General features: G+C 45.6%; 1 protein-coding gene across 1 annotated transcript in view; it reads left to right on the forward strand.

The window, feature by feature from the left end:
- GRIN2B (glutamate ionotropic receptor NMDA type subunit 2B) overlaps nt 1–14,235 on the forward strand; it is a 173,430-nt gene that overhangs the window by 148,491 nt on the left and 10,704 nt on the right. The window lies entirely within an intron of this gene.

Below are 14,235 nucleotides of genomic sequence, written 5' to 3' on the forward strand. Positions count from 1 at the left end.
TTTGAAGTTATACTGTCATTTTGGAAGCTTAGCACAAGAAATCTTTTCCTGTTCAGAGTGTGTTTCGCTGCCTTGTTTACATGCATTGCATTTTGTCCTTGCAGAGTGTTTGCTTTTGCTGGCCTCTGCGCGCTGAGGATTTTGAGGAGATTGCTCATGCATGCAGGGTAGTACTGTTTGGTTCATGAGGGTCCGAAGCACTGTACACGGCTTTATTTTTGTTTTGTGATGAGGTTACTCACAAGGAATTGAGTGTTGTGAGGCTTGATTGCCCATGGTGAATTTGTTACTCAATCACTGGGGCTACTTAAGGGGTCATGCCGTTGTATGGCAACCAAATAACAATAGGTCACACACACTGCTATAGGGGGTACCAACAAGAAGAGGACTGCATGCGTCGGTTTGCTACTGCTAGACTGGTTGTAGTTACTGTCTCTTTGTGTACCACATGATAGTCTAGAAATAAATTGTGGCCAGGCCCCCTGTGTATACAATGTCCCATGCAGCAGGCTGGAAGTTCTGTGGTGGATTAATTTTTAAGAGGTTTTTTTTTCCGTTTTGTTGATTTTTCCTGGAATGAAATATGACACAGAATAATACAATCCGTGCAGAAGTGCCCCTGTTACTTGTTTTAATTTCAACCTCAATTTGTTTCACGCTGTTTCTACATTTGCAGTGTGCTGTGTTGTGTGGGGGGCAAGGGGAGAGTGCCTTTCTGCCGGGTGGAGGTTTTTGCAGAGACTCCTTAAGAAGCTGTGGACTCCCTCAGACTGAAAGGAACTGCTCAAAACCAGCCAGCCCTATCAGCATTAACATTAGTTTGTCATCATTAGGTTTTCAACTGTCTGAGCTAAATGGGATAGTTCGTACCTGTGATCTATTGTTTCAGGCTGTGCCTAGGCTCACGGAGAGAGCCACACTTTCATTCTCATGTTTTTCAAGATATTCTTCATACCTGCAGAGATATGTGCATGAAATATCAATTGAAAGCAGTAACTCCTGGAGCTTCACAGAGCCTTTGGATACAGGTGTCTGGGAGTATTTTAGTCTGTTTCACCGTAGGGCTACCTCCGCATATTGGATTGAGGTCATTTTCTTCAACTTTTCTTTGCCAACATACCTGTGTTTGCTTTTGCTATCCTAAGGCATATGTGCTTTGTTTCTTGGGGAAGAGAAAGGCCACAGTACATACTCAGATCATTGCAGTATGCCTCAAACACAGCTGCAAAAACAGCAAGCACAACAGTTGGATAAAATTACAATCTACCAAGGCATCTGGAATTCTCCCACAGCATCCTCACGGCAAAACTGAGGAAGTGTGGACTGGATGATCGGGTAGTGAGGTGGACTGCAAACTGGCTGAAGGAGAGAAGCCAGAGAGTTGTGATCAATGGGGCGGAGTCTGGTTGGAGGCCTGTATCTAGTGGAGTGCCTCAAGGGTCAGTTCTGGGACCAATACTGTTCAATATATTCATCAATGACTTGGATGAGGGAATTGAGTGTACTATCAGCAAGTTTGCTGATGACACCAAGCTGGGAGGAGTGGCTGACACGCCAGAAGGCTGTGCTGCCATCCAGCGAGATCTGGACAGGCTAGAGAGTTGGGCGGGGAAAAATTTAATGAAATATAACAAGGGGAAATGTAGAGTCTTGCATCTGGGCAGGAACAACCCCAGGTTCCAGTACAGGTTGGGGAATGACCTATTAGAGAGCAGTGTAGGGGAAAGAGACCTGGGGGTCCTGGTGGACAGCAGGATGACCATGAGCCAGCACTGTGCCCTTGTGGCCAAGAAGGCCAATGGCATCCTGGGGTGTATTAGAAGGGGGGTGGTTAGTAGGTCCAGAGAGGTTCTCCTTCCCCTCTACTCTGCCCTGGTGAGACCTCATCTGGAATATTGTGTCCAGTTCTGGGCCCTCAGTTCAAGAAGGATAGGGAACTGCTGGAGAGAGTCCAGCGCAGGGCCACAAAGATGATTAAGGGAGTGGAGCATCTCCCGTATGAGGAAAGGCTGAGGGAGCTGGGTCTCTTTAGCTTGGAGAAGAGGAGACTGAGGGGTGACCTCATCAATGTTTATAAATATATAAAGGGTGGGTGTCACGAGGATGGAGCTAGGCTCTTCTCGGTGACGACCAACAGTAAGACAAGGGGTAATGGGTTCAAGCTGGAACACAAGAGGTTCCACTTAAATGTGAGAAGAAACTTCTTCTCAGTGAGGGTGACAGAACACTGGAACAGGCTGCCCAGGGGGGTTGTGGATTCTCCTTCTCTGGAGACATTCAAAACCCGCCTGGACGCCTTCCTGTGTAACCTCACCTAAGTTTTCCTGCTCTGGCAGGGGGATTGGACTAGATGATCTTTTGAGGTCCCTTCCAATCCCTAACATTCTGTGATTCTGTGATTCTGTGAATCAGATGAAAATTGTCTGGTGAACACTGAAGGCCAACTGCTGCCTCTAGAGAATAAAGGCAGGTGGGAATATCTCCATCCAAAAGATGTGAGTGGATGAGCTTGATCTACTAGGCTTGATCTACAGAGGGCCCTGCAGAATTTGAGAGCAGCTGTCCAGGCATCTGTCACACTACTTCAAGATGCCCTGATCTGGGAAGAATTCAGTCTCCTGAATCTCCTCTTTTCCCTCTTCCAAAGCCCACATGCTGCTTGCGTTTCACTCACCCACCCAGTGCACTGCTTGGCTGAGGTGCAGAGTGCAGCCACATGCAAGGGCAATCATCATAGAATCACAGAATGTCCTGGGTTGGAAGGAACCCACAAGGATCATTGAGTCCAACTCCTGTCCCTGCACAGGACAACTCCAAAATTCACACCATGTGTCTGAGGGTGTTGTCTAAATGCTTCTCGAATATTGTCAGGCTTGGCGGCATGCTGTGCTCTTCCTCCCTTTTCCTGCCTCCTTAATTAGCCAGTTCATACTTTCAAAGGAGGCAGTCAATGACCAATGCCAGGTGACCAAGAGGAATAACTATAGCATCCAGTCTCTTTTATCTCCAGTGTGCGATCTGGTGTCCACAGCAGAAGTGTGGCAGATCAGCCTCCCGTCCTGCCACATCAGCTGGCAAGGGCAGCTGTGTCCAGCACAAGGAGTCAGCAGAAGATGTAATCCAAGCCGATAGGCAAAGAGCTGGTTATTTTAAGGGATATTGTTCCTACTTGTCTAGACCCAGATCTGCTTGCAAATGTCTTTGTGGCGTGACAGTACCTGGGGAAAGCGTCCCACTGGCACTGTACAGCAGCCAAAATGCCAGATGCACTCACAAAAGCTATTACTGTGCCTGGCTTGGGAATGCTTGTCAGGGTCAGGCTGGCTACATCCTGTGACAGCCACCCTGAGGGTCTCCTTGGACCCTCTTCCTTGGGCCTTGCCTGGGAAAGAGCCACTCCGAGAGGTACCTACAGCTGCTTCCCCAGAAAATCAGGCTGAAACGCTCCAGCTAAGGACTTGGATGGTGCCTTGGCTGTGCCCCAGCATTTGCTTCCTAATGACATACAAGACAGTGACTAACGTCATGTCCCCGCTGTGCGGTGTGGATGCTTGAGCAGGCCTGTCTGAGCTGGGCTAGAGAGGATACCTCTGTGCCAGGGTAGTGTGTTGGGCTGAGGGTGGCTGAAGGCTCCCTGGACTGAGCTTGGTGACCTCTGCTGCTCTGTCTCTGGCCCAAGTGATGCTCACCCTGCTGAGCGCCACCCCTTTCTGCTCAGCTGGCCCAAAACAGGTCAGAGTTGACCCAGGAATCCAGCTCACAACGTTAGTGCTCCCATGTTAACCCTTGCAGCTGCTATATCATACATCAAGCTGCGGCTCTTAACACTGGTGCAGCCACGAGCAGATTGAGGGAGGAGAAACCTGCTCCTCCCCGAACGCAGCACTGGCCTCGTGAGTCCTGCGGGCAAAGAGCTGCTCTGACAGCATCTCCCTTCCATCTCCCTGCGCTCGCGGCATGCCTAACAGCTCTCCTCCTGCACAGATGCCAAACCAGCACCCTCCGCCTCCCCAGGTCCACCTTGTGTGGCGGAGTGGCTGGATGTGGTCCTGGCAGGGGTAGGGCTGTGCTGGCCGGGTCGGCTGCCCGGTCCTGGAGCTCTGCCCCTCAGCAGCAGTGCCGGCGAGCCCAGCCGGAGCATCCCTGCATGCACCGCTGGGCTGCATCCCTCCAGGGTCCATGTGGGGGGATGCAGTGGCCGCGACCCCCTGCAAAAACCCTGCTGGTAATGATGGCCTGTCGCAGAATACTGCAGTCGGCTCCCGAGTCTGGATTGCATCTGACTGTAATCAGGAGATATAACCCAATTTCCAATAATGGGAGAGCTTCAGACACATTAGAGAAACAAGTGCCTGCGGTATTTCAGTCTAACGAAGGCAATAAATACAGGAAAGATTATATAAAATGAACTAATGTGTGAAATAATCTAGTAGCTATACGTAATTTCCATTCATATACAGTAGTAATAGAATAAAAGCAAATGTGGACAGCCAGCAGGGCATTCAAATAAAATAATTTAGAATGCAGAAGGTTAATAATAAAAAAAAATAGTATCCATGCCTATGAATTAGTCGGAAATGCCAAAGAAGCTAATAAAGTATCAAAATGGTAATTTTGTAATTGACATAAAAAGGAGAGAAATGGATTTCTGCATGCCTGCAGATTAATATAGATTGATGAAATTTCACAGGTGTTTGACTTATTTGCTTTTTAAAATGTTAATGAAATGTTGAGACAAAAGGCCTGTTTCTATGCAGCATAGGTCAGCTACTTTTTTCGATAGATATGCTTTTTTCCAAAAAATTAAATTTTGGAGTTGAAACTGGTCAACATTTTTACAGAAAAAAAAAATTAGGGCGAGCACAAGAAGGCAGAAGGAAATTCTGATATTTGCCAAAGTAGCTCATTTTAGTATAGTTGAAATAAAATACTTTGTTTGATATTTCTGACATATTTTTTTTACTTTTAATTTTCTAAAGGCACTACTCATAAAATTGACCTACATTAAAAGAAAAAAAAAAGGAAAATAAAGATTTTTTTTTCTGTAACAGAGGAAAGGGACAGAAGGAGATAATTGGAAGACAAAACAACAGACATTATCCTGAGGTGAATGAAACCTCTCAAGTTGATACAAAGCAAAAGTCTCACTGAAAAACCTGCAAAAAAAGTATCTGCTGTATTTCTGCAGTGATAGATGCTTGGCCATGAAACTGAAAAATGAATTATTTCCCACATTGTACTCTGCATCACATTAAATCTAAATTATACAAGGATCCCAGATATGCAGAACACTTAAGTATGTGCTTAACTTTGTGCTCATGAGTGGCGACATTAAAGTCAATGGGCTATTATTCACATGATTGAAGTTAAATGCTTTTCTGAGCTTGCAGCTTTTGTACAACAAATACTTGCTCTGGAGAAGTCTAGGAAAAATGCAGAGTGAGTGTATCTGTCAGCTAGAAATTTTCCAAGGGGACCAAAATTGGAGGTCAGTCTTGTACCTTGTAAGGTCTGTAAGGGGAAGATTGTCTAACCGGATGGCTTGGATGCAATGTAAATGTTCCATGGGATTGCACATTGACTGCCAACAGACAGACATTTGTGGTACTTTCACACATTTCTGCACGATACGAAGGAAATTTTATGTGGCGATATCCAGAAGCAAAAAATATGCAGTCCTTTCAACAACAGTATGATTTTTATTGTCAGGAGACCTTTGTGGAGATATGAGTTAGCTAAACAGAAGTAAGACCATGCCACTTCTGACTCTGTCCTCTTGTGATAAATCAGAATATTTTTAAAAATGCATAGAGTCTGAAACACCTTACTTGCCATTAAAAAAAAAGGGGAAGTTCTCAAACCCTCAAACCTTACATCGTGGGGTAGAGTTGAATTTCTTTACACAGAACTTCTCTGGGGCACGTCTTCCTATAAATAAGTTGAACTATGTTCAGTCTTTTGCTTAAATATGACCTTTATACATAACATTAGTGGTACCAACTACTGCTTACAAACATTGGTTCATAATGAAGTGTAGAAAACTCAGAGCTTTGATAGTCTGAAATTCTATGCCTTAAAATCTGATGATTTCTCTGCATCTCTTTGTAAATCATCAGTTACTATAGTATGAACAATTTACAAATACTACATAGCACAGTATATATCTGTGTAACTGCATATTATACTAAAGTCTTCATATTAATAAATAGCTATAAAATAGCTACGGCATATCATATGTTAGTAATATATCTTTCTAATTGGTGACTTACATTTATTGTGTACATAAATATGATCTCAGATAATTTTTTACAGTTGTAGATGGGTGCATTTATCATAGATTTAGTCATTCTTCACTCTTCAGATTGGCACAATTTTTAGGCATTCTGAGATCCTTGGAACAAAGCTCTGTGCCTGTGTGCTAAAAAGCGATTCAGTAGTTTTAAGGCTATAAATGTTTAAAGTCAGTGGGTTTTCAAGCGCACTTTTCTCCCCTCCACTTTAGTCCTACTTTCTTTGTCATTCTCCCTCTTTTTTTAAGCTCAGAGCTGCATAGTGCAGAGCGGTGAGGAGGCTGTGATATACTTTAGCCTTGACTTAGTCTCTCAGGACTCTCTCTTTCCTGTCGGGGGATTTAATGGCAGTAAAAACTTGTAATGGGAATCTTTTGGATTAGTGCCAGTTAAAATGCGGGTTAGTTGGGAATGTAAGCAGGTAATATACAAAAGGAGGAGATACTCAGACTGTAGGCTTAATTCATCCCTGCTGGAAAGGGAGAAATGCAACGCCTTGGGCTTTGCCAGAGGCATGGATGGGTGTTGCTGGAAGAGGGTTGTCAGCTATGGAGCTGTGGCACGGTCCTTAGCTTGCAACTTTTGTGCTCCCACCACCACGTCGTCCTGGCCTTTCCCAGACCTTGGCCACCACTCACTCTTCCTTTTCATATTCCTTTACACCGTCACTTGGAGCACACCCTTTGGAGGCTTTGGGAACATTTGGTCGCTTCTGTGCTAATTGTTTGGCAGTCTGGAAAACTAAAATGTCTTTGGAGAGTTATGTAAAGGGGGAGGGAGGGGGGGAGCAAAGGATTGTCCTGCTTCTCACATCAGTATAAGTCAGCAGAGAGGGAAGCAATGAATATTTTTATTTATTATTTATACGGTACCATAAATGTACTTGGCACTCTGCAGTCAAATAAAAGACAATGGCCCTGCCACCAGGATTTGGCAGCCTGAGAAATGAGAGCTGGCCTCCTTCGTCTGAATGATCAGGGCTGAATTGCTGATGGGGAGGGGATGGAAGGATGAGATCAACAGAATTAAAAAAAACGTACAACAGCTCCCCCCTGCCCTTTTGACCATGACATTTGAAGTTTTATGTACATACATATACTTGATAAATATTTAGGAGGTTGTATCTTGCCAGGCATTTTACTTCACCTGGTGGAAAGGAGGCCTGCTTCTCCCAGGCCTTTGGCTATTCAAGGTCAAACTCCCTCTCAGTCTTAGTGGCCCAGCAGGCTTGCTTGCTTCAGGTGTACCTGCTCCAGTGCCCCAGGACTCACAAGGGAGAGATGTGGCTTTCATTCCTCTCCTGTCGTCCCGTTGCAGATGGGAGGCAGCTTTCTGCAGAAGGCTAAAGGAAGGTGTTATCTCCCACCTCTGGGATGCTGCTGAGATGCCTCAGCTGCCCTACCGCAAGTGCCTTGCTTTTTGGTTTGACTCCCTGGCTACAGAAGTGCTTAAGAAATGGCACAATGTGATGACTAGGCTTTTCTAATTATTTGGGTGACAATTCTGTCCCCAGTGAAGTCTCTGGGAGTTTCGCCAGACTCGTGCAGGGTTTCAGCCTACTGCCCAGTGGTTGGTACTCACATACGAGGTGCTGAAGCAGACTGGCTACTCTTAGTGCTCAGAAGATAGGAGGCTCTGACATGCCTTTCGTACTGAAAATGGAAATGCTCCCCCACCAAACTACACCCTCTGAATTCCTCGGTGTTTCATAATTTGTTAACTAGCTGCCTTATGTGCAAACAAAGCAGATTTCAAACTCCTCAGTACTTAGCTGCCACCTCTCCTCTCAAGGTCCTTTTCATCAGTTAATTTTCTCCCTCTGAATGAACATTTACACTTCTAATTGTATTAATGTAAGAGTACTAACTGGCATCTTTCTGCCTCACTATTTTCTGTTTTGTGCTTGCCTGGGATTATTCAGTAGCTGCCTTTGGCCTAATTGTATTTAACTTCAAAAGAAGCTGACTTCCAAGGTTGGAATACATGGCATAATTTGATACTGAGAGAAACAGATGATCTACAACCTCTACCTGCATGCAAGCAGAAGTTAAGTGTACTGTAGCTAGGAACCCATAGCCCAGTTAATTGCAACAGACATGACTGTGCTCATCTGATACCACATCTGTTAATACTAGTGCTGTGCAAGGAGCTTTCATCTCTGACAGGTGAAGCTCAGTGATTCCACTACAGTTTTGTTCTCTGGTCAAACTTGAGGGACACGTAACGGTGTGAATGACTAGAAGCTGATAGCTTGCCAAATGTGTCCTGAGGAAGTTTTAAAGCCTTAGTGTTACCTGTTGGGTGGAGAAGCTGAACAGAGTCTGCATAATGCTCAGACACTTGGCAGACCCAGAGGAAATATGCTTTGTTGGTGGTGGATGGACTCCATCCACATGTGATGGTCTGATCCTGGAGTGGCCCCACAGGCCTGGTGCATCTGTAACACCTGGGTCAGCAGAAAGGCAGTGTGGTCCCAGCAAGCCCATGTAGGCCTGGCTAAGGAAGACGTGAGACCCCTGAAATGTTTGGGGCGATGCTGCACTGCCCAAGGTTTGCTGTCTTCTGCTCTTTGCAGCTTGCAAAGAGGCTGCACAATCCTACTGTGTGCATTGCTCTGGCAATAACTGCATGTGATGGCAGCTTCTTCCACCAATTGGATCTCTGCTTTCATCTCAGTTATTTTACAAGGGCAACTATTTTTAAAGTTGCTATATTTGAACTCCTTTCTTTTGCGTTCACCTGCCCCCCCATCTCACCTCTGCATTGTCCCTAGGTTTCTCTGTTCCGTTCCCTGACCCACACGTGTCCCTGTTTCAACACCAGACATTCATAGATCTTTTTCTTCTTGTTTGTGGGTCTGACCCACCCTACATCTTCCTTTAAAAATGACTTTAATCTAATTCTTTGTCAACTTTGCTGCAATCAGCTGCACTAACTGATAACTCCTTTCTCAGACTTATCTGGAGGAATTAATGGGTGAAAGCAGTATGCAAAGCAAGACCAGAAAATCTGAAACATCACCAGGTACTGAATAATAAGATAAACCACAAAGTCAAAGGCTGAGGAAGCACAAGGTATTTTTATGCCCTCCCAAAACTGAATTGTATTGGATTTGATGCTGTTCATTCCTTTTTTTTTTTTTTTTTTTTAATAAATCAAGGCACGTATTGTTTGACTGGTGAAGACAAGAAATTGGAGTTGTGCCACTGCAATCTTAGGGCTGATTTCTGTGACTGGGCCAAACAATCAGGAAGCGTTGATGTGGTGACTGGACTCTAATCTGTGAGAAGTTCCAGCTGCTGCTGAGGAGGTGGAGGGTGATATTGTGAGGAATGCAGAAGAAGTGAGGAAATCAGAGCTAGAGTAAAAGGAGGATCTGAAAAGTTGCAGTCACTTAGAAATAGCTGTGAGTTCCACCTTGAAGTAAAAAATGTACATAATATCAAAACTAGGTGACTGTGCAGAGGGGAGAGATGCTTTAGGAATGAAGCTTTATGAGAGATCAATGAGTAATAGAGGAAAGAGCAGCACAGTCTCTTTAGTCTGCTCTCCTCACAGATTGTTGTCCCAGGTGCTATGATTTAGGTTTGCACTATGATTTCCTGCCTACACTGTTGGGCTGACACACTCCTAGCTAGGATGCTATTGTAGCAATGTAAAAGTGCCCTGCACCAACGTACCAATCGAGTACGCTCCACGCTGGGAATCTGTAGAGCACTTCCTCTGCCAGGACAGGTGGTGGAGCGCAGTTGTGTGGATGTCCCTATGTGCACGATCAAGCTGGATAAAGAAAAGAATACAGTAAAAGCCCTGAAGATGGTGCTGGCAGTGATGATTGACATTCCAGAAACCAACTGGTTACCACCTGAATGCAGATCAGGACAGAGTTACAGCTTTAAAGAACTCACAAGCTGCAGATGACAAAACTGAAGGACAGAGGGAATAGGATATAACGTCGAGAAGCACTGAGGAGAGTAATAATGAGCATTAACTCTCACTAGCAATGCTTTTATTGTCTTGCTGCGAGCCTTTTTAGTGTAGTGTTCTCTCAGCATCTTGTGGTCCTAATCAGATTATTCTTGGTACAGTGAAAGTGGAGAGCATGTCCACCAACCAAAGGCAAGTCAATGAAAGACCTACTGAATACAGCCAGAGGACAGCAGTAGGAATGGCTGCAGGTCTAGATAATGCATCTTGCGAAGAAAGACTGAGGAAACCAGGCCTCTTTAGCCCCAGTGCAAGAATATGGAGAAGAAAGAGCTCAACGGTTTTCAAAAACATAAAATGCACTTTCAGAGAAGAGGAGACAATTCTGCTCTATCTGTCCATGGTGAAGTTAACAGAAAATATCGTAGTTGGACTGTAGCAGGAAGGCTTTAGTTCAGATACTTGGAAGAACTTTCCAATAGTAAAGCCCTGGTGTAGATTGTCCAGGGAATGGGGGAATCTCCAGCACAAGCCATCTTCCTCAGCAAGCTGAATGAAGAGTTGTCAGGAATGGTGATGTCTAGTAGAGACCCACCAGAGAGAACGGAGCAGAGCATGCATCTTCTCATGGCCAGATCCAGATTTATGATTCTGTGCAGCTGGTGGACAAAAATGACATATTTTGGGGGTATGAAAGGGACAAGCCTCCTCTCTTTGAGACTTACCCATTAACGAAGGAGTTAATTTCCTGGCTGAAACAGAGGATACAGAAGCAAAGCAACTAGGGCAAGACATGTTGCTGTGATAGACCAAGACTTAAGTGTAGACATAGAGCTACCTCAGTATTAGACTTGAAAACCACTGACCCACTCTTTAATTTTTAACAAGTTCTGGATGAAGCTCCCATGCAAACAGCCTGACTGGATTCTCAGGCAATGAAGAAAGGTGCAAGCTGACTGCAGTGACATACAGCTGAACTAGAGCAAGAGGAGATAATTGAGGATCATAGAATCATGGAACAGTTTGGGGTGGAAGGGACCACCTAGTTCACCCCCCCTGCAATGAGCAGGGACATCTTCAACTAGATCAGGTTGCTCAGAGCCCCGTCCAGCCTGGCCTTGAATGCTTCCAGGGATGGGGCATCTACCACCTCTCTAGGCAACCTGTGCCAGTGTTTCTCCACCTTCATTATAAAAAATTTCCTCCTCATGTCCAGCCTGAATCTCCCCTCTTTTAATTTAAAACCATTACGCCTTGTCCTATTGCAACAGGGCCTGCTAAAAAGTCTGTCCCTGTATTTGGGCAATGCAGAGAAGTTGTGCTAAAATTATGAACTCAAGCATGGACTTTGCTTTTCTAGCCTGATGTCACTAAATCTTACATTGCAGCTTACTAATAAATGCCATCTTTTTTGAGATATTTGGCCTGTGCCACAACAGATATCTGCTGGTTGTACAGCTGCCAAAAGAGAAAGCAGAGTGCAGCTTCTAGGTACCTGCACAAAAGGTTGTGCCTGATGCCCTGATGGGCAAGTTCAAGAGAGTGGTGGGCACTGAGCTGTCTGCTACCCACAGCACTTGGCTCCCTGTACTTTTGGTGGGAGAAGCAGTCCTGAGGGTCAAATAGTCAAGTGGCTAGATTAAGCTGTGCAAATGTAGATGTCTAGAGACAATACAGGTGTACCAGAGTATCCAAAATACCCCCAGGTGCCTGGCAATTCTGACACGGGAACTATGAGAGACCTGCTCCCAGGATGAAATTCCCTGGGGCATCTAATCTTGGTCCTTAACACTCGGGCAAATGAACTGAACCTGGAGTATCTAACATGGGCTCAAGCTCTTTTGAACTTGCAGCCAACAGAGGAGCTGAACCTGGGGACCTTATCTTCGTTGGTCAGAGCTGTGGGGCTGAGGGTCTGGGCCATACAAAGTGAAAGAAGCCCTCCCAAAGAAGCTATGTAAGGGTAAGGCACTACACATGTACATACGCACACTCACACCAAGTTTTGCTAGCTCATTATGTTATCCAGCAGGGGATTATTTCTTTTTTAAGCAGTGCAAAAGTAGATAGACTGATAAAAAAGAGCCTTTTTGTTGTGAGAGCTTGCTGAGTTTGAGAAACTGCTTTCAATGCTATTGGCAAACACTTTACAGTGTAAACAGGGCCTACATGAAGCAGATAAATAAGTGCAGATGTGCTTTTCTGTAGGAACCATTTGGTGATAGACAATATATTGAAAAAAAAATTCTCATCAAATTAATTGTGGCCAATTAGACATAATCCATTCCCCTCGTTCCTGAATCCCCTCCAGTCATGGCCGCCTGAATGGGAAGAGCTCCTATCACCTGTTTCATTATGCAGATTGATATTCGAACATCTGAGAACAATGCTGCTTTCTGCACGGCATGGCTCCAAATTGCTGATGAAACAGCTCTGCCAGACAAGTCACTTAAACCCGCTCTCACTGCTACTGCTGCTGCCGACAGCTCTCATGGCGAGTTGCGGGGGGGAGCGGGGAAGGGGCTCTCCACTCTGAATGTGCTAATAGCCCCCAGTCTGTGTGTTTATCACTCTCCAGAGCAGGAAGGTTTCTGCTCTCTGACTCTGAGAGGTTACTTTACCAAAGCCGTGGTCTGATTTGGACCTAATGCTTCTTGATTTCAATCTGTGGAGTGAGGGGTTGAAGAGGTGGGGCAGCTGCTGGGCTCTCAACACAGATGTCTCGTGTCCCAAAGCTACCCCAGCCCTTCAGGCAGATTTGGTGTCTGCTTCCTACCCTGATCTCTAGCATCCACTTGCCCCCCACATTTGATGTGAAACCAGCTCCATAAGGGATTTCTCTCATGAGTGGCAGTGTGTCACATCCATCGTCTTGGGTACAAGGGGAACATCTCACAACTGAGGCCCCATGGTGGGCGAGTGGGAGACTGCAGGTGGGGTGCACATCTGCCTGGGGCTCTTTGGATGCAGGGCTGCAGCCGAGCCCTGCAGGTTCCCTCTCAAGCAGTCACCTCTTGAGGAAGGCAGAGCTGGCCAGTAGGACAGGGCTCCTGCTGCAGGGAAGTGTCAGGTCGGGGACCTACAAGTGCAGACCCTGCACAGCCCTGTTTGCTGCTCCCTGTGACTCCCTGCAGCTGGGTTTGCTCAGCAACAGGTGCAGTTGCTTATCTTCCCCTCCCCGATATTTTTTTTTGCCAAAGCCTCACAGGGCTCGTCTTTGCAGATGCCTAAGGCAGAGTAGTTGTCACTTAGGGCTCTAGCAGGAAAAACATTTACATGAAATGATGGGCGACTTCTCTCATTCATCTAAGTTCTGATCCTTTCTGTCAATATCTGTGGTTAATTCCTTTGTCGATATTTACTGAGGCATTGTAATTACCTCTGCACAGGCTGCCTCCATGTAATGGCCCCTGCATTGTGCCTCAGCTTCCGTCTCATGTCTCTCAGACCCCTTCTAGACCAGCCTGCCAAAGTGCCCTGCTTCCCTGGGGCTGACACTTCTGACCCAGGCCCACTCTTCCAGCCCTTGGCAGAAGACAAACAAGTGTCTTTGCTTACTGAACTCTTTGAAAGCAGTGTCAATTAATACTTCTCCTATAGATCTTCTCCAGTTCCTCCACACATGTTCCTCCACCACGTTGCCAGGAGAGGACACACTCCTAACCCATCCGTCTTACATATTTTCTGGGAAGGCTTGTATGTTTTCTTGTTCCTTCTGTATGAGCTGTGTGAGGCAGAAGTGAGCTCAGAAAGATGTAGAAGTTTTTGACTCTGGAGAGCTCTTTGGAGATTCCTCCATCCCTGGACTGAGCTGTACTGACCTACTGTGTAACAACAAACATGAGGATTTTTCAGCTGCCATCTCCTGCTAGAAATTTGCATGCATATACCACCATTACTTCTCACATGTGAAGAAGTTAGCTGCTTTTCTCTGGCTCCAAAGGCTGTCAACCCAGCTGGGCATCAATTGCGTTCAGCTTTGCTAACACCAAACCAGGTGGCTGGGGATGTGTGTTCC

The sequence above is a fragment of the Caloenas nicobarica genome, chromosome 1, assembly GCF_036013445.1.
Source record: "Caloenas nicobarica isolate bCalNic1 chromosome 1, bCalNic1.hap1, whole genome shotgun sequence".
NCBI classification, from domain to species: Eukaryota; Metazoa; Chordata; class Aves; order Columbiformes; family Columbidae; genus Caloenas; species Caloenas nicobarica.